This window comes from Thalassophryne amazonica, chromosome 9, assembly GCF_902500255.1.
Source record: "Thalassophryne amazonica chromosome 9, fThaAma1.1, whole genome shotgun sequence".
NCBI classification, from domain to species: domain Eukaryota; kingdom Metazoa; phylum Chordata; class Actinopteri; order Batrachoidiformes; family Batrachoididae; genus Thalassophryne; species Thalassophryne amazonica.
The window spans coordinates 90,053,241-90,080,591 of NC_047111.1; the positions used below are offsets into that span (position 1 = coordinate 90,053,241).

At 41.7% G+C, this 27,351-nt stretch overlaps 1 protein-coding gene and 1 long non-coding RNA gene across 2 annotated transcripts in view; both read left to right on the forward strand.

The window, feature by feature from the left end:
• The window catches only part of LOC117517636 (oligophrenin-1-like), a 205,872-nt gene that overhangs the window by 139,293 nt on the left and 39,228 nt on the right, over positions 1-27,351 (forward strand). The gene's annotated exons all lie outside the window — the stretch shown is intronic.
• Positions 5,204-27,159, forward strand: LOC117517638. Its single transcript, XR_004562776.1, has 3 exons — positions 5,204-5,215; positions 21,012-21,020; positions 27,027-27,159. It is a non-coding gene; the product is annotated as an uncharacterized LOC117517638 (long non-coding RNA).

Genomic DNA, 27,351 nt, shown 5'->3' on the forward strand with positions numbered 1-27,351 from the left:
TGCGAGCGGAGGTGACAAAATGAGCACGCTGCGCACTCAGTCTGAAAGGCCCTGTATACATCAAATGTTCAGCCTGTCAGTGCTGAAGGCTGCTGTCCCACAGACCGGTGTGGCAGACCGAACGGTCCGCCCTTAAGAATCGGTCCGCCTGTTGCATTTGCATACACGTCATTTCGGACCACAGCAGCACGTCTGAGACAGAGTCTTTTCACCCAAAGCAATAAATTGGATTAATGAGATTATTAACCATCAGATGATAAAGATAAAACCTCTTAAATCATTGTAAAGACAGTTTTAAGCAGAAACGAGGCGAAATTCTGTGATGCTTTGAAATGGCCAACGCACAGTGAACGTATCAGCTGGCAGCTCATTTAGCCACCACGCTCTGATCATTTCTGCCGCCTTTTATGATGAAATAATGGTGAATTTATGTGGAAATGATTGTTGTACAAAAGCTTCAGATATTTGTCGCTGAGAAAGATGATAACTGGTGTGCAGTTTGAAGCAGAAACGAAGTGTTAATCCGTGAACTGCGTCATTAGGGGGACCGATTTTTAGGGGGGGGCGATTTTTAGGGGGACCGTTCGGTCGGCGACACCGGCATAGAAAAAGATTGTGCAAACTGGAGCTGTGTTGGCTGTATTTATTTATTTGTTCAACTTCATAATAATATTATTTGTAGGTCCTTGCAATTTTTGTGTAAAGGTCATGTTGAAAGGTTCTGTGAATTAAACATATGCAGCAAAACATTTTAAAGAAAGTTTTGTGTTAAGAGTGTGTTGTACTATATTTTGGCACCTTTTTGACTGTTTTTACTGCAGGCAAATATCCTCCTGACTACCAGGACACACACACACACACACACACACACACATATATATATATATTTGAACACCCTGCGGTTTTGCAAGTTCTCCCACTTAGAAATCATGGAGGGGTCTGAAATTTTCATCTTAGGTGCATGTCCACTGTGAGAGACATAATCTTAAAAAAACATCCGGAAATCACAATGTATGATTTTTTTAATAATTTATTTATATGTTACTGCTGCAAATAAGTATTTGAACACCTGTGAAAATCAATGTTAATATTTGGTACAGTAGCCTTTGTTTGCAATTACAAGGGTCAAACGTTTCCTGTAGTTTTTCACCAGGTTTTCACACACTGCAACAGGGATTTTGGTCCACTCTTCCATACAGATCTTCTCTAGATCTTTCAGGTTTGGAGTTTCAGCTCCCTCCAAAGATTTTCTGTTGAGTTCAGGTCTGGAGACTGGCCAGGCCACTCCAAGACCTTGAAATGCTTCTTACGGAGCCCCTCCTTAGTTGCCCTGGCTGTGTGTTTGGGGTCATTGTCATGCTGGAAGACCCAGCCATGACCCATCTTCAATGCTCTTACTGAGTGAAGCAGGTTGTTTGCCAAAATCTCGCAATACATGACCCCATCCATCCTCCCTTCAATACGGTGCAGTTGTGCTGTCCCCTTTGCAGAAGAGCACCCCCAGAGTATGATGTTTCCACCCCAATGCTTCACGGTTGGGATGGTTTTCTTGGGGTTGTTCTCGTCCTCTAAACATGGTAAGTGGAGTTGATTCCAAAAAGCTCTATTTTGGTCTCATCTGACCACATGACCTTCTCCCATGCCTCCTCTGGATCATCCAGATGGTCACTGGTGAACTTCAAACGGCCCTGGACATGTGCTGGCTTGAGCAGGGGGACCTTGCTGCCCTGCAGGATTTTAAACCATGACAGCATCTTGTGTTACTAATGTAATCTTTCTAATAAATAATCATAACAGTTGTTGTCTTCTACGAAGCTGCTTGCCTGTTGTCCTGTAGTCCATCCCAGCCTTGTGCAGGTCTACAGTTTTGTCCCTGGTGTCTTTAGACAGCTCTTTGGTCTTGGCTATGGTGGACAGGTTGGAGTGTGATTGATTGAGTGTGTGAACAGGTGTCTTTTATACAGGTAACAAGTTCAAACAGGTGCAATTAATACAGGTAAAGAGTGCAGAATAAGAGGGCTTCTTAAAGAAACAATTAACAGGTCTGTGTGAGCCAGAATTCTTGCTGGCTGGTAAGGGGTCAAATACCTATTTGCAGCAGTAACATACAAATAAATTATTAAAAAAAAATCATACATTGTGATTTCCGGATTATTATTTTTTTTTTAGATTATGTCTCTCACAGTGGACATGCACCTAAGATAAAAATTTCAGACCCCTCCATGATTTCTAAGTGGGAGAACTTGCAAAACTGCAGGGTGTTCAAATACTTTTCCTCACCGTAAATTTGGTTGTTGTTTAAACCAACAATTTATTGTAACATTATACAAACAGGAAAATAAAGTAATTGCAAAGTGCTGCCTGGTCATATGTTAAATAAAATGTTCTTAAATAAACAACAAATATGTCAATTGATTTCCTGAAAGCTGTGCTCCTCATGCAGTATGAATTCACATATCATCAATCAATCAATCAATTTTTTTATATAGCGCCAAATCACAACAAACAGTTGCCCCAAGGCGCTTTATATTGTAAGGCAAGGCCATACAATAATTATGTAAAACCCCAACGGTCAAAACGACCCCCTGTGAGCAAGCACTTGGCGACAATGGGAAGGAAAAACTCCCTTTTAACAGGAAGAAACCTCCAGCAGAACCAGGCTCAGGGTCATATATGCTCTTACCTGTGCTTTTTAGTGAAGAAAAGTCACTCTGCAGCACTTTGTGCCATCAGATCAGTTAGCAGAGCGGAGCCTCCCCCCCCTTCCCCACCGGTTCTCTGTCTTGGTGCAACAAGTTGAAAAAGTCACAGCGCCTCAATAACGTCTCATTTACCACAGCCTCCATGCATTCCTGGCTGCACGCGCGATGAAATTTCAAGAAAAAGTTATAAAATTACTCAGTTCTCTGTGTGGAGCAGGGACACCATGCGTATATATATTTACGTGTAACACTTCGGGGAAAAAAAGCTTTTATGGTACGTATTTAATTTAAAGTTAAAAAATCTTTGTCTAAGATCTTTCTGTGTAAATATCTCATGTTACAATGTGGAGAACTGCGGCTTACAGACAAGTGCATCTTATTTATGTACAATTTCTTTTTAAAATTGGTGGGTGCGGCTAATATTCAGGTGCGCTCTATAGTCCAGAAATTACGGTAAACAAACGCAGATTATAAGCTGCCTAAAACTTTGACTGTATTTAATAGGCACTCAAAAAGTGCAAACTTCCACAAAGGAAATGATCATTTGTACTTACCAGGCTTGGAATAGAGGTGCTGTTTCTCCAAATACCAGTACAATGGAAATCAGAGGGAGATGTTATGAAAGTATCGTGTATCTGTAGCTGACTTTAATCAGCTGTTTCTTGACCCAGGGCCTACCTCTTTACCCAGTTTCATTGAAATCTGTTCATGTTTTTTGGAAAGATATCTTTACTAAACCAACAGACAGATATATAAGTGGGAATGAAAGCTATTCCTTATTGGTGGAATTAAAAATTACTGTTCTTACCCAACAGATTTTCAAATGCACACATCTAACCAATGATAGAGCTACTTGCACTGCTACAATCAATGAGGTAATAGCTTTAAGTGATGGGATAAGATAGCTAATTACTTTATGAGTGATTAATTTATGTGCCCCCACAGGAGTAGTACACATCACCACAAAGTTCTTGCTTTTAATTTCCAATGGTTTTGAATTTCTGATCTGAATGGCTGAATTTGTTCATATCTAGGAGGCTGCTATTTCAACAGCAAGGTAAAAATGAAGTGGAACCAAATCCAATTTTGGATCACCATGGTCCTCCCTGCTTGTCTTACCAACTTTCAGATGGTCCCGTTAAATGCTCTAAATACCATTTCAGTGCAAAATGTAAATGTGTATCTGTTTGCTGAGAGGTAGTTCATTGTCAATGTAAGAGTTGGACCTATTTCTTTGGATATTCTTTCCTCCGTCTATTAAGGCCCTTTTACTAAATCATTTGAAGACTTTCACCATGTAGGTCATGTTTTCACCCACATTGGTTTGTTGATTTACTCAAAGATGAACCAGGGTGTCTTGCTGCCCTAAAAGAGAGAGTGAGTGGGGTAGCAAAAAAGTTTCACAAACTTGATGAAAAGTTTGGCCTGGCATGGAATAGACGCCATTCAGTCAGCTTTGAAGAGGCGGAGCAGGAAATCTTAGGCTTTATTTGACAGTGCAGAATGGAGAGAATCACAGGAAATGGGGGAGTGACATTCAACAATACTTGCCAGAGTCAGGAATGAAACCAGGAACGTTAAGAAGCATTATTCTTTACTGGGCAGCAAATCAAAATGGGGAACATTGCAGTACATGGTTAGCTCTTAAACACTTAAAGCACCACCACACCACAGATCAAGAGTATTTTAAGACTTTCCCAACACTGGATACTTCAGGCCAGACTCTAATGAGTACCCTTTTTGTTTTCAAGGTGTTCATTTGTTCTTCTTGCTTCTGTATTAAGCTGTTTGTGTGATTACAGATATTCAGTTGTGCGCCAGGAGACAGCGCCACCCCCACCCATCCCTCCTCCACGGATCACCCCGAGGAAACGGCATCCAATCACCATCTCCAAACGGCCTCCACGTGTCTACCAAGCTCTTAGTCACGACCATTTCCAGCACGTAGAGAGTAATTATCAGCTTCTGCCACCTGATTGTCATTATCGTGATTCCTGCATCCTGTCTGCTGATTGTAATGCTGCGTTTACACATAACGACGACAAGTCACGAATGCCACGAAGTATACATTCTTGGCCGCTGATCACAAATGTGATGATTCGGGGCAGAGGCGTCAGCTGTCCTTAGGAACTGCTGCAACCTGTTACCACGCATTACGATTAATGGCACGTGTTGATGGAGAATTATCAGGAACCATTACGCACGGTCAAGAATAATGTTCCGCATGTTGCGCGCTATCATGCGTAACATCATCATCGTGAATGAGGCGAATTGTCTCTAAACACACACCCATATTCATCCAACTGTCAGTTGCTGAACAATTCAGATCCTGTTTGCTCCTCCAAAATCCAGCAGAAGAAGCAGCAGAAGCAGAGAACTTTGTGATTGCATGCTTAGTTAGGCTCTGTGCCATGGAGTGGCACAGAAAGGAAGAGGAGACTGAGAGAGCCAGATCTGTGACTCCACGTGACTTTCATCTTGCTTGTTTTCCCAAACATCAGGCGCAGCAGCAGGTGGGAAACCTGCAGGAGCGCACTGAGGAGCACTGGAACGAGGCTTTTAGCCGACTTGGCATCACATTCCTTCTTCGGCATACTGCAGCCATGACACTGAATGCGGTGCAGCAGGGTTTAATTGTGCGCACAACAGAGAAGAACGCTGTCATGCTCTATTAAAGATCACCACTAATCAAGAGGGATCAACACGCTCCACGACATGAGACCAAATGAGGGTGGTGTGGTGACATTCGTGGAAGATTTTTTGACAGCGAAAAACACGCTCCACGAAAATCATGAATATCACTCACTAACACAGACTATTAAGAAACCTATTCAGATGCGTTAAGTCACGTAAGAATATCAGGAATGTGCCAAGAATGACCCAAATATGACATTCGTAACGCATCTTGCCTATGTGTAAACGCACCATTAAGTACATCATATTTGATGATATTTAAGAGTTTCATCAAAAATGTACACCAGTCACCTTGCAGGTTTATCACCTTTTGAAGTGCTTAATGCCCCAGTCACACAGCACTAAGAAGGACACCTAAGCCAAAACGCAACAAGAAATCTGGACTTACGAGGTCTATTAGAAAAGTATCCGACATTATTTTTTTCAAAAAAAACCATATGGATTTGGAATCACGTGTGATTGCATCAGACAAGCTTGAACCCTCTGTGGCGCATGCGTGAGTTTTTCCACACCTGTCGGTTGCGTCATTCGCCTGTGAGCAGGCTTTGAGTGAGGAGTGGTCCACCCCTCGGTGGATTGTCATTGTCAGGAAATGGAGGAATGATTTGGGCTTTTTTTTCCATCATAATTTTTTCATAAACTGTTAGAGACTGGCAGCTGGAAACCATTAGAAAAATTTATCTGGCTTTCGGTGAAAATTTTACGGGCTTCACAGAGAATAAGGACTGTTACTACGGCTTTAAGGATGTCTCGCGCGCCACGCCTCCGTGCCGCCATCGAGAGCCACAAACCACCGGATCATTCTAAACGGATGGCTCTGTGGAGCTGGGACCATCGTGTGCACTTTCTCTGGTTATCACAAGAGCTGGACATCAACCATTTTCTGGCAGATTTCACTTTTAACAAGAGATTTTGTTCATGGAAAGCCAAGCGAGGCTTCGCGCGTCACAATGGATTCGCTACTGGAGCGAGACAAAACCACCTCCGTTTTGGTCTCACAGGACGGCGTTCCAGACAGCTGTCGGTGGTTTTTTCCATCGAGTGATTATCCGAGAAACTGTGGATGTGCCTGGACATACTAGAACATGTCCCGTGAGGCTTCATCACGGCGTTGCTTTGCGCCATGCAGCCGTCTCTGCCTCCAAACGTGCATGTGTGCACGCACGTTGTTGTAGTGAACACAGACCTGTTGTGATGACATTACAGGTGCAAGTGGCTGTGGAGAGCACAGACTCGCTGCAGAGATGATCTCAGCGTTAAGGTTGCCGTTCGCTTCGTTTTTCTTTTGTTAGTTTCGGTTTCGTTTCGGTCTTTTATGCGCGATACACTCGCAGACTTTTCGGTGATGGGGAGAAGTGCCGGCTCATTCTTTCCACCTTTTCCTCAATGACTTGTGGCTTTGTGACTTTTTTCCTTCGTTCAGCGATTGCTATGTGCTGTGTGACCGGAGCTTAAAATTTCTTGAAATATGTTTGTCTGTCAAATACTCTATTTAGCAGTTTTCATAACTGTGAACCTTTGCTATTTTCCTATATACTTCATATTTAGCACTTTATCTGGTAACACATTGCTTGGACTGCATTCTGTCATAAACAAGGCATCTAGGTGATAACAGTTGCTAGGTAATTTTTTGACTTTATGACTTTGGTTGATGTCATCACCTTGATGACGATAGAGATTTGGCAATTTCAGTTCAATTTATTTCATTTATATAGCGCCAAATCACAACAAGGTTGCCTCAAGGCGCTTCACACAAGTAAGGTCTAACCTTATCAAGCCCCAGAGCAACAGTGGTAAGGAAAAAAAAATCCCTCTGAGGAAGAAACCTCAAGCAGACCAGACTCAAAGGGGTGACCCTCTGCTTGCGCCATGCTACATACACAAAATTACAAAACAATTCACAAAACAAACATACGAGAAATGTTGCTGGCGCACAGGATGGTTTCCAGAACATATACCACACCCATCTCTGGATGGAGCCGCACCTCAAAACAGAGAGAAAAGAAAAAAGCAGAATCAAGCATCAGGAAAAAAAACAAATACAGTATAATTTGTCAGCATTAAGCAACAAGAAAAACAAAAGAAATACTAAGGTGATTGCCAGCCTCTAACCCTAAGCTTCACTAAAAGACCCAGAATTTAGATAAAGTTGAGGCCGTGGCATGCTCTGTTTCCTAATAAAATGAATTAAGAGTATAAGCATAGAAACATACTATGCCAGTATGCTAGCCATACGAAAGGGAAAATAAGTGTGTCTTAAGTCTGAACTGAAAGTCTCTACAGAATCTGACTGTTTTATTGATGCAGGGAGATCATTCCACAGAACGGGGCACGATAAGAGAAAGCTCTGTAACATGCAGACTTTTTATTCAGCCTGGGGACACAAGTAGTCCTGCACCTTGAGAGTGCAATGCCCGAGCCGGTACGTAGGGTTTAATTAGGTCATCTAGGTAGGGAGGTGCCAGTCCATGAACAATTTTATCAGCTAGTAGGAGAACCATAAAATCTGATCTCACTGGGACAGGGAGCCAGTGAAGAGATGCCAAAATGGGTGTAATGTGGTCAGACTTTCTGCTTTGTGTCAAAAGTCTGGCAGCAGCATTTTGAACCAATTGGAGACCCCTAATGCTGGACTGCGGTAAACCAGAAAATAGGACATTGCAGTAGTCCAATCTAAAAGAGACAAACGCATGAATCAGGGTCTCAGCATCAGCCATAGACAGGATGGGACGAATCTTCGCTATATTTCACAGGTGGGAGAAAGCACTCCTCGTAATATCTCTAATGTGGAGGTGAAAGGACAACGGAGGATCAAAAATTACCCCAAGATTCCTCACTTTGTCAGTGTGATATACGACACACAAGCCTAGGCTAAGCGTTAAATGGTCAAATTGATGCCGATGTCTCACTGGACCAAGAACCATCATTTCAGTCTTACCAGAGTTTAAAAGTAGGAAGTGGCTAGACATCCAGCTTTTCACTGATGCAAGGCAGTCTTGTCAGGATTTTATGTGGATGAGATTACCAGCAGTTATCGGCATGTATAACTGAGTATCATCAGCATAGCAGTGAAAGGTAACCCCAAAATGCCGCAATATGTGCCCAAATGGTGCTATATAAGAGAGAAAAGCAGGGGGCCTAAGACGGATCCCTGTGGAACCCCAAATTTCATGTCACTAAGGTTAGATGTAGTGTTATTGTACAAAACACAGTGAGAATGACTGGTCAGGTATGACGTCAACCATGCAAGGGCACTTACAGTAATCGCAAAATGATTCTCCAGCCTATTGAGTAGAATATGATGATCCACAGTATCAAATGCAGCACTGAGATCTAACAGCACCAGAACTGTAGTGGTGTCTGAATCCGTTGCAAGCAGAAGATCATTCACCACTTTAGTGAGAGCTGTCTCTGTGGATTGATATTTTTCTTAAGTAATAGTTTAATCACTGCCAGATGTTAAACATTTAGAACAGATCTAGAAGTTAATGAGGAGATTAATAATTTCCAGCACAGTCTGCGCAAGAGTGGGCCACAGATCCTTAAACAGTTTTGTTGGTATAGGATCAAATAAGCAGGTTGTGCTTTTTGTAGACATTACAGGTTTTGTCAGCACGCCTAGTGAGATACTATCAAATTCTGTCAATCTAGGTAATACCTCAGTAATGGCACCCACCTCAATAGCAGTGTGTACTGGCTGGGTTAAGGCATGCTGGGATATGCTCAACCTAATGTCTTCTATTTTCTTCTTGAAGTAATCCAGGAAATCTTGGTGCTGTAGAAGGAGAGTGAGCTATAGGTGGTTGTCCATGTATAATTGTTGCCACCATGTTGACCAAGAACTTTCAATTATGCTTATTTTTGTTGATCAAATCAGAGTAATCAGGTCCGCTTTGTAGCCAGTAGTGTATGATTATAACCAAGGTGATTGTGTTTTGGGAGGCGTGGATTTAACAAAGGTGGCGCAATCATGTTGAGTATAGTTTTGAGCACTAAGTTTATCTATAAGACTATCTACTGATTGGGCATTTTCCAAATGTGAAGCTAAGATATCAGGCAGTCTAGCTTAAAGTTCAGTCATAGGTGAGCAGTTGATGCCTCGCTGCAGTGATAAATAAGGTTGTTGTTCCACTAAACACGGCAGTGAAACTGTAAACCTAATAACCTAATAAGTGAGTGATCAGACACCACCGATGCAAGCATGATGTCAATATTTGTGACAGCAATACCACGTGCGAGAACCAAATCCAGGGTATTTCCACTAATGTGCATCGAATCTTGAATGCATTGCTGAAATCCTAATGCATCCACAATTTCCAGAAATGATTTGCAGAGGGGATCAGAAGGCTTATTTATATGAATGTTAAAGTCACCAATAATCAGAATGTTGTCTGCACTAGTTGACAAGTTAGAGATGAACGCACCAAATTCATCTAAAAATTCAGAGTATGGGCCTGGAGGCTATATACAGTGACAAAGTAATACAGCTGATTTTTATTCTTCTGACCTTGGCAATATGTAGCATCGTGCGCAGAGCGATGAATCAGATGTTCAAACGAGTTATATTGTGACCCTGCCTTGCTTCGCATTATGAGGGATGTGACTAAATGTGTACGCTGGTTGGCAGGCCTCATTTAACGGGGAGGACAGCTGTAGGTTTAAGCCAGGTTTCACATAACCCAATCATTTCTAAAGATAATCCATATTTTGGTCATTAATCAACAGTGATTTGAGGACAGCGATCTTATGTTAATGAGATCCAGACTAAGGACCTCAGTGGGGTTGACAGTTGGACTGTTTGTGATTTAGGAGTGGTTCCAGAGTAGCATATATAAGATGCCTGAAAGTAGGTTTAGGTTTGAGACATTTCACGCGGGTTGTAGGTAGCACACACAAATATTTGATATTGCTGGAACAGCCAACAGGCCATCCTCAGTTTCATCGTCATCCAATGGAGTAATTGGTATTAAGTTTGCAAAGCATATACCTCTATAATTTTTATGGACACATTCTACGGAAACAGGCCACAGTCTTAACTTGATGAATTTCCCTCCCTGGCGCATAAAACTGCACCATCACCATAGTGGATTTTCTGCACTAATTTCCTCACTACCCTAATGGATTCCACACCCACATTTGTCATAAGCCTTGCAGGGTCTGTAATCACCTGCTCTGTGGCTTGCTGTAAAATCCTAATGTTACCCTCCCTGTAGAGCTCTATGTATGTTCGCAGACAAGATGGCAGCGCCTTCTCAGTAGGGTGAAGGCCATCCGGCATTAGCAAGCCACGGCGGCCCCAGAACGAAGGCCTTATGACTGAAGATGATGACCTCTAACTTGACCTGTTTCTTCGACCTATAACTTTAACATGACCTGTGTTGCGAGTGGATTCGCCACTGAATTTATTGTTAAGTTTAATTAAAATTGCTCTTTGCATTTTGATGCTATCACCATGGACAGACACAAACAACAGAGGAGACATAGCCATTACAATCGTCTCGATCTGTTTTGCAGTGAGACTAATAATCTACTGTGCACTTCTTTTCTCACATTCTTCATTGACATATTGTCCTGAGTGTAGCTTGTGTAATTTCTCTGTGTTTAACCCCTCTGTAAGTGGGTGTGACTCTCTCAGTCCCTCATACTCTTGGTGTAGAAATGTGGAGCATCTATTGCTCTGTGATATTTCATTATGCGTAACATGCTGCTTGGTATCGCCAATCATCAGGTCTGCTGTTTCTCCTGCTGTCTGTCAGAGTTAACTCAAAGTTTCAGTTTGCTCAAAGACCTCAGAATTACAGTGTGTTTGTAGATGAGGCCAAAAAAACAATCTTTCTTTTTTTACATGAAAAAACTCAAAAATCAAAATTGTTTTTACAGTAGTGTTCAGAATAATAGTAGTGCTATGTGACTAAAAAAGATTAATCCAGGTTTTGAGTATATTTCTTATTGTTACATGGAAAACAAGGTACCAGTAGATTCTCACAAATCCTACAAGACCAAGCATTCATGATATGCACACTCTTAAGGCTATGAATTGGGCTATTAGTTAAAAAAGTAGAAAAGGGGATGTTCACAATAATAGTAGTGTGGCATTCAGTCAGTGAGTTTGTCAATTTTGTGGAACAAACAGGTGTGAATCGGGTGGCCCCTATGTAAGGATGAAGTCGGGCACCTATTGAACATGCTTTTCTCTTTGAAAGCCTATGAAAATGGGACGTTCAAGACATTGTTCAGAAGAACTGCGTAGTTTGATTAAAAAGTTGGTTGGAGAGGGGAAAAACTTATACGCAGGTGCAAAAAATTATAGGCTGTTCATCTACAATGATCTCCAATGCTTTAAAATGGACAAAAAAACAGATGCGTGTAAGAAAAACAGAAAAACAACCATCAAAATGGATAGAATAATAACCAGAATGGCAAAGGCTGCACGGCAGTGATCTAGCTCCAGGATGATCAAAGGACGGTCTGGAGTTACCTGTAAGTGCTGTGACAGTTAGAAGACGCCTGTGTGAAGCTAATTTATTTGCAGAATCCCCTTCAAAGTCCCTCTGTTAATAAAAAGACGTGCAGAAGAGGTTACAATTTGCCAAAGAACACATCAACTGGCCTAAAGAGAAATGGAGGAATATTTTTTGGACTGATGAGAGTAAAATTGTCTTTTTGGTCCAGGGCCGCAGACAGTTTGTGAGACGACCCCCAAAACTCTGAATTCAAGCCACAGTTCACAGTGACAACAGTGAAGCATGGTGGTGCAAGCATCATGATATGGGCATGTTTCTCCTACTATGGTGTTGGGCCTATATATAGCAACCAGGTATCATGGATCAGTTTGGATATGTCAAAATACTGAAGAGGTCATGTTGCTTATGTGAAGGAGGACATGCCCTTGAAATGGGTGTCTCAACAAGACAATGACTCCAAGCACACTAGTAAACGAGCAAATTCTTGGTTCCAAACCAAAAAATGAATGCCTCGCAGATGTGAAGAAATCATGAAAAACTGTGGTTATACAACTAAATACTAGTTTAGTGATTCACAGGATTGCTAAAAAAAAAGCAGTTTGAACATAATAGTTTTGAGTTTGTAGCATCAACAGCAGATGCTACTATTATTGTGAACACACCCTTTTCTACTTTTTTTTACTAATAGCCTAATTTCATAGCCTTAAGAGTGTGCATATCATGAATGCTTGGTCTTGTTGGATTTGTGAGAATCTACTGAATCTTCTGGTACCTTGTTTCCCATGTAACAATAAGAAATATACTCAAAACCTGGATTAATCTTTAGTCACATAGCACTACTATTATTCTGAACACTACTGTACATGCATAACTAGTAGGGCACTCACAGAGCATATGTTTGACAAGGTCCAGCACATCTGTCTTTAGGTCTTTTGTCATTTTCCACTCCCGACCTTTGATCCTGATTTTTGTTTCTGATCACTCGTGTTTTATTGGTAATATTTGACCTACTATTTGAGCCACTGTTGATTTTGCAAGTCTTGCATTTATTTTTTCATTTATCGTAGGTACACTTCAGCTGTGAGAGACAGAATCTAAAAAAAAAATTCAGAAAATCACATTGTATGATTTTTACATTGGGGGAGGCACAGCAGTGGGTGTGGGAGGAGTTCGGGGCAACCATGGAGAAGGACTTTTGATCTGCACCAAGGTGCTTCTCGTGGACCGTGAGGCACCTCAGGAGGGGAAAATGGGGGATTGAGGATTTTCATAAATTTCCCTAGTGGAAGTCATTGAAGTAGTCAAACAACTCCGCAGTGGCAAGGCACTGGGGGTTGATGAGATCTGTCCAGAAATGCTGAAGGCTCTGGGTGTGGAGGAATTGTCTTGGATGAGGTGTCTCTTCAACATTGTGTTGAGGTCTGGGACAGTGCCTAAGGAGTGGAAAACTGGGGTGGTGTTCCCCATATTTAAAAAAAAAAGGGGGATCAGAGCATGCGGGCCAATTACAGGGGTATCACACTGCTCAGCTCCCTGGCAAAAGCTACTCCAGCGTACTGGAAAGGATTGTTCTGCTGATAGTCAAACCTATGACAAACAGGAACAATGCGGGTTCCATCCTGGTTGTGGAACAACCAACCAGCTCTTCACTCTCACAAGGATCCTGGAGGGGACCTGGGAGTATGCCCATCCAGTCTAAATGTGTTTTGTGGACTTGGAGAAGATGTTTGATCAGGTACCCCAGGAGATACTGTGGGAGTATGGAGTGAGGGGATCCCTTCTCAGGGACATCCAATCTCTGTACTCACAAAGCAAGAGCTGTGTTCAGGTGCTCGACAGTTAATCGGACTCGTTTCTGGTGGAGGTTGGCCTCCGCAAGTACTGCACCTTATCACCAATCCTGTTTGTGATATTCATGGACAGGATGTTGAGGCATAGTCAGGGGGAGGAGGGTTTCCGGTGAGCTCAGGGTCTCATCACTGCTTTTTGCAGATGATGTGGTCCTGTTGACTTCATCAGCCTGTGACCTCCAACACTCACTGGATCGGTTCGCAGCTGAGTGTGAAGCAGCTGGGATGAGGATCAGCACCTCTAAATCTGAGGCCATGGTTCTCAGCAGGAAACCGATGGATTGCCTACTACAGGTAGGGAATGCGGTCTTGCCCCAAGTGAAGGAGTTCAAGTACCTTGGGGTCTTGTTCACAAGTGAGGGGACAATGGAGCGTGAGATTGGCCAGAGAATTGATGCGGCAGGGATGGTGTTGAATTCACTCTGCCGTACTGTTGCGATGAAAAGGGAGCTAAGCCAAAAGGCGAAGCTCTCGATCGACTGGTCAGTCTTCGTTCCTACTCTCACCTATGGTCATAAGGGTTGGGACATGACCGAAAGAACTAGATTGTGGGTACAAGCGGCCGAAATGTACTTCCTTAGGAGGGTGGATGGTGTGTCCCTTAGAGATGGGGTGAGAAGCTCGGTCATCCATGGGGAGCTCGGAGTAGAACATCTGCTCCTTCAAGTTGAAAGGAGCCAGTTGAGGTGGTTCGGGCATCTGGTAAGGATGCCCCCTGGGCACCTCCCTTTCCTCAGTGGTGAACGGAGACCTTGTGTGCCCTGCAGGATTTTAAACTATGATGATGTAGTGTTACTAATGTAATCTTTGCGACTGTAGTCCCAGCTCTGTTTAGGTCATTGACCAGGTTCCCCCTTGTAGTTCTGGGCTTTCTCAGAATCATCCACAGCCCACGAGGCGAGATCTTGCATGGAGCCCAAGACCAAGGAAGATTCACAGTCATCTTGTGTTTCTTCAATTTTCTAATAATTGCGTCAACAGTTGTTGTCTTTTCACCAACCTGCTTGCCTATTGTCCTGTAGCCCATCCCAGCCATGTGCAGGTCTATAATTTTGTCCCTGGTGTCCTTAGACAGCTCTTTGGTCTTGGCCATGGTGGATAGGTTGGAGTATGATTGATTGAATGTGTGGACAGTTGTCGTTTATACAGGTAACGAGTTTAAACAGGTGCAGTTAATACAGGTAAAGAGTGCAGAATAGGAAGGCTTCTTAAAGAAAAACTAACAGGTCTGTGAGAGACAGAATTCTTGCTGGTTGGTAGGTGATAAAATACTTTTTCATGCAATAAAATGCAAATGGATGATTTAAAAATCATACAATGTGATTTTCTGGATTTTTGTTAACATTCTGTCCCTCACAGCTGAAGTGTACACTGGAAATTTTGCTGAGTAAAATTTACTCTGCTGGGTTAGCGTCTGATCCCAGTCCAAATAGAGTGAATTATACTCTTTCACAGAGCTAAATCAACTCAAATCAGTGTAAAATCAACTCTTATTGGAGTAAAACCACTTGGATTGAACAGATGGTGTCGCAGACTGAATGGTCCTCCGTCAGCCCTGCCTTCACTGCGCTTATGTCATCAGCCACGATTCACTGATGACGACCTTGTTTCTGCTTCAAACTGCACTCCAATCATCATCTGTCTCAGCGACAGATATCTGAAGCCTTTGTACAACAGTCCTGTCCGCATAAATTCAGCATTATTCCATAATAACAGACGGAGGAAGCAATCGGAGCGGTGAGGATGCACAAGCTGTCAGCTGATGCCTTCACTGCACATCGGACATTTCACTGTGTCATCGTGTAAAGCCTTGTTTCTGCTTAAAATGGCCTCGTTTCTGCTTGAAACTGACTTTAGAATGATTCAAGAGGTTTTATCTGTTCTTCTGATAATTAATAATCCCATTAATCCATTTGATTGCTTTGGGTGGAGAGACTCTGTGTCACACAGTCAGCTGGGCTCCAACATGACACATGCACAGTGGAGGCAGGGCGGACCAACGTTTAGGGGGCGGACCGTTCAGTCTGCGACAACTGTCGAGCTGATTCACTCTATGGAAATTCAGTAAGGTATATCTTCTATTATACATTCCAGTTCTAAGGTAGAACTCCACTAGTGTATACTAAAGTATATCTAAATAGCTAAAAAAAAAAAAAAAAGAGAAGTAAGCCACTTAGGTGCCTGGTCTTGAGAACCAGGGATGGTTCTGTGATAGTGTAACTTATTCTATTTAGACTGGGATCAAATGCTATACTAGCAGAGTAAATTTTACTCAGCAAAATTTCCTGTGTACCTACGATAAAAATTACATACCTCTCCATTCTTTGTAGGTGGGAAAACTTGCAAAATCTACAGTGTATCAAATACTTATTTGCCTCACTGTACATTGCTGATGTTTGTCGCTGATCAGAGAGCATTGATCCTGATCATTCATTTTTAATCCTACAACCCCAATTCTGTTGAAGTTGGGACATTGTGTAAAATGTAAATAAAAACATAATCCAATGATTTGCAAATCCTCTTCAACCTATATTCAGTTGAATACACCACAAAGACGAGATATTTAATGTTCAAACTGATGAACTTTATTATTTGTTTAAATATTTGCTCATTTTGAAATGGATGCCTGCAACACGTTTCAAAAAATTTGGGACAGTGGTATGTTTACTGTGTTACATCACCTTTCCTTCTAACAACACTCAATATGCGTTTTTGGGAACTGAGGACACTAATCGATGGAATTCTTTCCCATTCTTGCTTGATGTAAAACTTCAGTTGTTCAACAATCTGGGGTCTCCGTTGTCGTATTTTGCTCTTCATAACGCGCTACACATTTTCAACCGGTCGACAGGTCTGAACTGCAGGCAGGCCAGTCTTGTACCAGCACTCTTTTACTACGACGCCACGCTGTTGTAACACATGCAGAATGTGGCTTGGCATTGTCTTGCTGAAATAAGCAGAGATGTCCCTGAAAAAGACGCTGCTTGGATGGCAGCATGTATTGCTCCACAATGTGGATGTACCTTTCAGCATTCATGGTGCCATCACAGATGTGTAAGTTGCCCATGCTATGGGCACTAACACCCCCATACCATCACAGATGCTGGCTTTTGAACTTTGCACTGGTAACAGTCTGGATGGTCTTTTTCCTCTTTTGTCCAGAGGACACAACGTCCATGATTTCCAAAAACAATTTGAAATGTGGACTCATCAGACCGCAGCACACTTTTCCACTTTGCGTCTGTCCATTTCAAATGATCTTGAGCCCAGAAAAGGGACAGCGTTTCTGGATATTGTTGATGTATGGCTTTCGCTTTGTATGGTAGAGTTTTAACTTGCACTTGTAGATGTAGTGACGAACTGTGTTAACTGACAGTGGTTTTCTGAAGTGTTACTGAGCCCACGCGAGCCCATCACGTAATGATGTTGGTTTTTAATGCAGTGCCATCTGAGGGATCGAAGGTCACGGGCATTCGATGTTGGTTTTTGGCCTTGACGCTTACGTGTAGAAAGTTCTCCAGATTCTAAGAATCTTCTGATTATATTATGGACTGTAGATGATGGAATCCCTAAATTCCTTGCAATTGAAAATTGAGAAACATTGTTCCTAAACTATTCCTGTGGGTTCACCACTTGCAGAGGGGGTCATGGGGGTTGGGTGCAGAGAGGACTGGGTGGCGGTCGAGGGCGTGTGGCCCGGTGGCACGGTCTGCGATCACAGCCTCTGGCTGTCAGGGCTTGGAATGTCACCTCGCTGGGGGGAAGGAGCCTGAGCTTGTGAGGGAGGTTGAGAGGTACCGACTAGAGATAGTCGGGCTCACCTCCACGCACAGCTTGGGCTCTGGTACCCAACTCCTGGAGAGGGGCTGGGCGCTCCACTTTTCTGGCATTGCCCACGGGGAGAGGCGGGCGGGGGTAGCATTGCTTATTGCTCCCCAGCTCAGTCGCCATGTGTTGGCGTTCACCCCGGTGAACGAGAGGGTCGCGTCCCTACGCCTTCGGGTTGGGGACAGGTCTCTCACTGTTGTCTCAGCCTACGGGCAGAGACAACAGTGCAGAGTGCCCGACCTTCTTGGAGTCCCTTGGAGGGTACTAGATAGTGCTCCAATTGGGGACTCCATTGTTCTCTTGGGGAACTTCAGTCCCCAAGTGTGCAGCGACAGTGAGACCTGGAGGGGGGTGATCGGGAAGCACAGCCTCCCCGATCTGAACCCGAGTGGTGTTCAGGTGTTGGACTTCTGTGCAGCCTGTGTGGTCGCAGAGGCAAAAACCCGTGTCTGGGAGGAGTTCGGGAAGGCCATAGAGGACTATCGGTCGGCCCTGAAGAATTCTGGCAAACCGTCCGACACCTCCGGAGGCAGAAGCAGCTCGCCACCAACAGTGTCTACAGTGCGGGTGGGGAGCTGTTGACCCTGACTGGGGATGTTGTCGTGCGGTGGAAGGAATACTTCAAGGATCTCCTCAATCCTATCGTCACGTCTTCTGAAGAGGAAGCAGAGACTGGGAACTCAGAGGCGGACTCATCCATCACTCCTCAGTCTCCCCGGTAAGGTCTGTTCCAGAGTATTGGACAGGAGAATTCGAGCGATAGTCGAACCTCGGATTCAGGAGGAGCACTGTGGTTTTCATCCTGGTCGCAGAACACTGGACCAGCTCTACATCCTCCATCGGGTGCTCGAGGGTTATGTGTGATTGAGCAGTGAGTCTGTGAGGTGTTAGGTGTCTTGACATCTGCTTGAATATGGATAAACATTACTTTGGGGGTGGGGGGTGGGGGGGGGGCTGGAGGGCTGGATACCAGGTGCAACAGAAGCGTCATTCATTGCTAATAATTTTTTTTTTTAAAGTGAGGCTGCAGGTTCAGCCGTTGAACAGGCGATGTTAGAGCAGTCTAGAAGGCACTGAAGGGAATGTGTGTCCTGTTAGATTTTTCTGTCATACAGCATTGGCGTAAAATGGAGATTAGTAAGTTTAATGCCATCAGCTTTTTTCTGTCAAAGACACTAAGAAAATAAACTTGCCAGAAGAAACTAATGCAGAAAGATATAGAATCACTACTACTGCAGCCTGTTTTCCATCAAGAAGTTGCATAAGTTCCCCAAGACAACAAGCAGCTTTAGTTTCCATGTAATGCCCTTCATTAAATTGATGTTGTTGTTTTTTTTCTTTACCTATTCCTGCATAACTTTTTTTCTGGTAACTTTTTCTTAGTGTCTTTGCAACATTGTGTCGCTGCAACCCACTGCAGAATACAACATTATACACTGTTGTACTATTATCTACTCAGAGCAGGTTATATTATGCTTCAGTATACCTGTTAGTAGGGTTATATGAAAGTTGTAAACAGACTTTTGTGAAACTTGGTTGTTGGTACTTTTGAGTGGAAGAACCTATTAAATTGTGAGAATTGATATAAGAATTCACGAGTTTCCAGTTAAAACATTTATAAATGGTTGTATAGTCATGACATTGGTATTGGCAGTATTGGATACAGCGAGAGGTCAGCTCATTGGAGTCAAAGATCAAAACATTTTCCTGAAAAAATGTTCAATTGGTGCAACTAGGAACTTGTGGTGCTTGTAGAATTTAATAGTAAAACCTGCTCTGTAGCCTAAGTGGTTCCTGTAATCTGAGGTGTGCTCTTTCTCATGTGCACTTTCTCTCTCTTTTTTTGTTGCTGTTACCTTGACACTGCTTTAGTTTCTGACAAAGTCTTCCTTTAGAGCCGATGGAAATGTATCTTGCAAATGATTTGATACAAACATTAGGGTCCCTTCACACATAACACGATTTATGTTGATTACCGCATGAAGGAGGAATTGCATGCCAATTGTGAAAAATCTGAGCAGTCTCCAACGCGTTGTACACCTGTTGCCACAACTATTTGCACACACCAGCGGCTGAAAGACAGAGTGTGCCCTGTGAGAGCCTATTCAAGCCCCTCGCAGCAGGTGTCGGCCACACGAACATCTAACACGGCTCGTTTGGCACTTAGAACACATACCATGTTTTGACGGACACATGCGTCTGTGTGCTTACTGCCCTCACATAGAAATACATAAAAACATATATCGCTTTTGCGACGGGCTGGATAGTGTGCACAGCGCACACATTGACAGGCTGCTCCAGGTGATACGGACCGTCAGATCATAACACGCAGTAGGCGATCTGAATATCACGTCACCCACGTGAGCTCTGTTCCACATGACGAGGTGTCTGTCCTGCAGCGCGCCATCTACAAGACACGCGTGTTGCCCCGCACACACTGGGTTCAGCAGATGTGGATATAAGAGCGCCCTGCTTCTCATTCATGTAATTTCATGACTGTACGTCTGTGACCATGGGGCACCTACAGAGGAACAGATGGTTCATACTTGTATTGTCCGTTTGATAAGAGGGATTCAAAAAAATGCGGTGTTTTTTATGGTGTGTGGTTTTCATTTTTCTTAAATACGTCCATCGGTTTGTTGGTTTTAGCCATTTTTCTGCACCTTTTACAGGCCAGTGATGGTAGCACAGTGGTAAAGTTTCTGTCTGGCCATTAGAGCATTTGGAAATTGCGGGTTCAAATCCCATGGGTGGCATGTAATTGTTTTTTTTCACAGCAGCTGCGCGATGTGTTTACACATGCTCCAGCTGCTCGCATTGTGTTCCCATTGTGACGGTTTCGTGCATGAAACCGTAGCAGCGGGATTGTTCACGCCTGCCTGTTGGCTTGATGTTTTTGTGGTTCGCTTATATGAGCTGTTCCGCCGTGATTCTCCCTGATTTGTACTTATTCGTATTATGTGTGAAGGGGCCCTTAAGACCGTAGGACCAGTAGTTAATAATACAACCCCTGGCAAAAATTATGGAATCACCGGCCTCGGAGGATGTTCATTCAGTTGTTTAATTTTGTAGAAAAAAAGCAGATCACAGACATGACACAAAACTAAAGTAATTTCAAATGGCAACTTTCTGGCTTTAAGAAACACTATAAGAAATCAAGAAAAAAAGATTGTGGCAGTCAGTAACGGTTACTTTTTTAGACCAAGCAGAGGAAAAAAATATGGAATCACTCAATTCTGAGGAAAAAATTATGGAATCACCCTGTAAATTTTCATCCCCAAAACTAACACCTGCATCATATCAGATCTGCTCGTTAGTCTGCATTTAAAAAGGAGTGAACACACCTTGGAGAGCTGTTGCACCAAGTGGACTGACATGAATCATGGCTCCAACACGAGAGATGTCAATTGAAACAAAGGAGAGGATTATCAAACTCTTAAAAGAGAGTAAATCATCACGCAATGTTGCAAAAGATGTTGGTTGTTCACAGTCAGCTGTGTCTAAACTCTGGACCAAATACAAACAACATGGGAAGGTTGTTAAAGGCAAACATACTGGTAGACCAAGGAAGACATCAAAGCGTCAAGACAGAAAACTTAAAGCAATATGTCTCAAAAATTGAAAAATGTACAACAAAACAAATGAGGAACGAATGGGAGGAAACTGGAGTCAACGTCTGTGACCGAACTGTAAGATACCGCCTAAAGGAAATGGGATTTACATACAGAAAAGCTAAACGAAAGGCATCATTAACACCTAAACAGAAAAAAACAAGGTTACAATGGGCTAAGGAAAAGCAATTGTGGACTGTGGATGACTGGATGAAAGTCATATTCAGTGATGAATCTCGAATCTGCATTGGGCAAGGTGATGATGCTGGAACTTTTGTTTGGTGCCTTTCCAATGAGATTTATAAAGATGACTGCCTGAAGAGAACATGTAAATTTCCACAGTCATTGATGATATGGGGCTGCATGTCAGGTAAAGGCACTGGGGAATGGCTGTCATTACATCATCAATAAATGCACAAGTTTATGTTGATATTTTGGACAATTGAAAGGATGTTTGGGGATGATGAAATCATTTTTCAAGATGATAATGCATCTTACCATAGAGCAGAAACTGCAAAACATTCCTTGCAAAAAGACACATAGGGTCAATGTCATGGCATAGGGTCATTGTCAATGAGCAGATCTGATTTGATGCAGGTGTTAATTTGGGGGATGAAAATTTACAGAGTGATTCCATAATTTTTTCCTCAGAATTGAGTGATTCCATAATTTTTTCCTCTGCTTGGTCTAAAAAAGTAACCGTTACTGACTGCCACAATCTTTTTTTCTTGATTTCTTATAGTGTTTCTTAAAGCCAGAAAGTTGCCATTTGAAATGACTTTAGTTTTGTGTCATGTCTGTGATCTGCTTTTTTTTTCTACAAAATTAAACAACTGAATGAACATCCTCCGAGGCCGGTGATTCCATAATTTTTGCCAGGGGTTGTACAATGTCCATGGAAGAAATATACAGATGGAAGGGTTTGTTTCATTTTGTATTTCACTGAATAGATTTTCATAGTTTTAGCGATCTTATACCTTTAGGGTTTTGATTTTTGTTCCCATGTGACTCAATTAATTGAACCTTTGATGTTTGCATTTTATCCCAAGTTGTTGAGTCCCCTGAAATATCACCCTGCAGTTTGGGAACCACTGCTCTAAACTCAGTGGTCTCTTTGATTTGAGCACCTAAGTTCAGTTTTATTGTTGAACTGGTAACACTCTAGTGTTTAAACAGCTAAAAATTACATGAATGGGCACGTGGGTTAGTGCATCCCAGCCAGCAGTTTGTGTTGATGATCCAAAAAACAAATAAACAAACAAAAAACTTTATATGTTTTCATTTTGTAACTCACAAAATTAGTAAGAGTAGGTAATGACTATGAACTGATTAATTCATGGTGAACTTTGTTGCATCAAATCAATCCCAAAAGCAGCTTTGTTTTGCCAACATAATAATTCATAGATGTGTCTGCCACCTGCTGGATGGCTCATAGCGATGGATGGATTGTGGAAAATTATGAACAGCTGTGGCATTTGTGTGCAGTTTGGCAGCCACTTATTGAAACAGTGACCAGTTAGTGTACTTGTTGGTGCGCTCTGACCGTTACATCAGCATGAGCTAATGAATTGTGCTAGCAACAACAGGGAGAAATAAAATGTCCAGCACATGGGCAGATATGGGGCTAAATATATGACAGAAGTGGAAATTAAAATCACAATTAAAGGATAGCTGGAACATGTGGCTGGGAGTGATCCCAAAACTTTTTGTCTGTGCTGCAAATTTTATCACTCATTTGAAACACTGCTTCAAAATGTTTGAACATTGGTCTGGAGTTCACATGAAAAACATCATCACTTGTGCTGCCACCTGGTGAACACTGGCACCTGCTAGAGAGAGTTCATATTCCATAGTCAGCTCTGTACGTGTGCTGCTTATAGTACAAATATGAAAAAGAATATAGAAAATGATAAACCATCAGGGGATAAACTGATCTGAGAGGTACGAGGTAAATAGCAGATCAGCGGCTGCAGTATATATAAAAATGTTGTTCCTGATGAATACCTTTGAAGTCAATGTAAACTCACGCAAAGTGGCTCTGCTGTATCTGCTGAAACACACCGTCAGTCTGGATCATTAAAAAATAATCTGTTTCAGTCTGCTCAGTGTTAAGGAGTGCTTTCTCAGATCACACTAAAATGCATGACGCTAGGAAGGAATCAGAATTGGTGGACGCTGTTATAATTCATTCTCTTACCTTTGCATATGGCAGTGTTTTAGTGATACTCTGACGACAACGTTAACTAGAAGACAAATGGTTAAAAACTAATCCTGTCCTGAGTCCTGACTGAGGATTAATGAAGGACTAAATAGATGGCTCTTGAATTTGTTTATTCTGCAGTGAGCCAGTCAGGAGCTCGTAAAAATTGAGGGAAAGTCTGGTTAATGTAACAGACATCTCTTCTGTGATTAACTACCTCATGAAAGAAATGAACCCCTTTGAAATGGGATATAAGGAGGCGCAACTGCAGTCTGGCCTTAACCCCAATTTGACCCCCATTTATATGAATTATTTTCCTTGAAACATATTTTAGGAGTGTTTGACTATTAATGTATAAATTTTTTGTAATTTATAGGGAATTTTAGTGCTGAAGTGAATGTATTGTACAGATTGTATAAAACTAGATTTATGCTGTGCTAACTTCATCTGTTAGGTGACTTACTATTTTATTTTATTTTTACAGAGTCAGACAGTCTTGATTTTCGGCTGAGTGAAATCCACTCACTTACCTACAAACTACCAGAAAGAATCGCGAGATGCTGGAGATGCTTATCAAACACTTGGTCAAGTAAGTCGATGATAACTACTTTTTTTTTTTTTTTTTTTTTTTTTTTTTACTTTTTGTTATGTCTAACATTATTATTGTTGTGGCATTTCTCTTTCTGAAGTAAGATGACTTAATATTGATTATATCACTGAAAACACTGTTGAAGTTAGATTTTGTTTAACCCAAGTTTGTATTTGTTGACAGTGTTTGTGGTCACAGTAAAGAAAATCTAATGTGGCCTTCAAACATGGCGGTTATCTTTGGACCCACACTGATGAGAGCAAAGGAGGAAACTGTGGCCGCCATGTTGGATATTAAGTTCCAAAACATTGTTGTTGAGATTCTGATTGAGGACTACAAAAAGGTATGGTTTCACATGTCATAGCCCTTATCTAGTGTGAGACAAAACTTTAAGGCTCCATAAAAAATGTGTTATCAGAGTTCTTATTTTGTGCCCATGCTTGAATTAAACTGCTAAAGTACATACAGTGCAGTCAGGGGTTTTGGCCAAGTGATTAGTGCACTTGGTTTCAGTGCGAAGTTCCTGGTTCACACCCCACCCCTGCCACATTTCTTCATGTAAGGTGAAGTTGCATTAGGAAGGGCACCCGGCGTAAAACTTGTGCCTGTTCAACATGCAGATCCACCTCGGATGTGCTCTGGAGACCCCGAGTGCAAATAAAGGACTTACTTTTTGTTTTCATCAAGTTTAACATAATTGGATTATCTACAAACAACGAGGAGCTGTTCAGTATCTAATATTTATTAATAAATATGAAGAGGTGGTGGTGATGGTCTAGTGGTTAAGGTGTTGGGCTTGAGACCAGAAGATCCTGGGTTCAAATCCCCGCCTGACTGGAAAATCACTAAGGGTCCTTGGGCAAGGTCTTTAATCCCCTATTGCTCCCAGTGTGTAGTGAGCGCCTTGTATGGCAGCACCCTGACATCGGGGTGAATGTGAGGCATTATTGTAAAGCGCTTTGAGCGTCTGATGCGGATGGAAAAGCGCTATATAAATGCAGTCCATTTACCATTTACCATGAAAAACATGTGACCACTTTGATGTAATTAAAAATGCATCATTTCTGTTCAGGATTCTACAGTACTAAGGGTCGACCTATTATCAGTTTGGCCAAATATTGGCGCAGATATTCAGTATTTTTTACAGATATTGGCATTGGGCATTTATAACAACCAATATGCCAGTTCATTTTTGCAGTGCTGAATGTAACGACACAGTGGTCGCAACGTTCCGCCTTCACAAATACATGTTTTAAAAAGAGATCACCAGTACCAGCGACTTTAGCGTTCCATGATGCTAGAGCACTGTGCTCTGCAGCTCAGAGAGGAACTGCAGAGCACAGCCGAAAGTTCACTCATTTTCACATGAAAACAAAAGTTAATAGTTTTCCTGGAACTGTTGACAAACTGTTTACAAATGATCACATGATCATTTGTGTGAACAGTGGACTTTGGTGCTAAATGCTCATTAAAGCAGCAGAGCAACTTAATGATCATAAACTATCATCTTCAGCTCACAACCTAATGTTAGTGAAACAGGAAAGTGTGAAAAATTATGATTCAGAAAGTTTTTCATACAGGCTTTATCCTTATCCTTTATCAAAGAGCAGGTTTGACAGTCAAATCAGTCAGGTTCAGCTCTTGTTCAAATGAGAAAATTATTAAAATTGTTAAAAAAAAAAAAAACGGACAAAGTAATGCAATCCCACTGAAAAATGTTGAAAGAAAAAAAAAACAACAACTTGAGATTACAGAAAACTGCCTGACACAACTCTGCCTCACTGGATTAAAGGTACTGTGTGTGGGTTTACATTTACACAGTGTTAAATCATCTGACACAGCTCTCTACCTGACTGGATTAAAGCTACCATGTCATTTTTAAAGAAGAGATCAAATGCTATGTCCATCAAATATTAATGTGTTTTAACCTTTTCAATGTTATTTATGATCTACAGACATATGAAATACGAATCATATTTAAGTTGAATTGCCTCACATTGTGTCTTTTACAGTAGATTACAAAGCATTACAAATCTTGAATTACTTGAATTTATTCTGCCCACTGATGTGTATGAAGAGCCTATCATATTGAGCCAATGGCCCCTGACCTAAGCCATACCAGTGTTTTAAAATATGAATCGCTGTTTTTTGGTTTGTAGCAAAGTCCCTCCCACAGCACCACTTCATTTGTTAAAGGCCTTTCACACAGAGCGCGCAAACATGGCATGCATCGGTCTAAAACCCATCATTTTCAATGAGAAGCATTGTGCAAACATGTTATTTTTTACCTCAAGATTAATTTCTGTTTGCTGTACAGTTTGATGTAAAAAAAAAAAAAAAAAAACTTTTTTACACTAGAAAACTTGATGTTCATCTGTAAATTAAAACCATAACTTGTCCGTTGCTGTTTCAGATGAGATAATTTCTTGATTAACATGATAATGAACCTTGACAAATAAAATAGCATGAAAAGTAATGTGTACATTTTTAAGTTTGGTAGAGTCATTCATTCATATCTGCATTTCATCCAGGAAAAAAGACACCAAAAATGTAAATATTTATTATAAACAACAGGAAATGATAACAATGACAGACTGTGTCTGTTAATTATAATTTCTCAATGTGACATAAACCTCATGATATAATTTTTGAATTTTGTCATTTCAACATTTAATTGGGTCCTCATTGACTATGTGATAGCTTTTAATTTTGCAATCAGGACTGAGTAATTACTAAAATGTGAATATGAATATTCTAGTGATTGTGAATGCTTTGAAATTATTCAAAATAGGGACAGGGCTTCTACCTTTGGAAGTGTCTCATTGACTGAATTTTGACTTCATGGACATGTTTAATGAGTTAGTCATTTAATGTTAAATATAAAAGGAAACAGCTTTTTCAAATACTCAAATAGTTGCTGTTTAAAGAGCCTTTGTTTTATTAAGGACAGACTGGTCCTGACTGTCCTGGGTGTACCCGCCTCACGCCCTATGACTGCTGGGATAGGCTCCAGCCCCCCATGACCCTTGATTGGACTAAGCGGTTGAAGATATGTGTGTGTGTGTTTTATTAAGAAGCATAGCACCAGGTATGAGACGACAGGTAAGCTTGACCCTCAGGACATTTATCCAGATGAAGGTCTGCTCTGCAGCTTTGACCTTTTGGTGGAGTTTTTGAGACATTTTCCTCATATTTTGAAGAGCAGAGATGTTCTTATCTTCTGTCTGGACTTCAGGTTTTGGTGTTCAGCTCCATCACTGGAGGTTTTTGAAGTGCATCTGTATTTATAAGGTTCTCTGCACAGAAAATGTTGAATTGTTCCTGATAATGGGACAAGTGAAGAAATATCTTTCTTAAAATATTAAGAGACATAAAACAGAGCTGTACTATTTTCTTAAAGGTCTGATTACTCG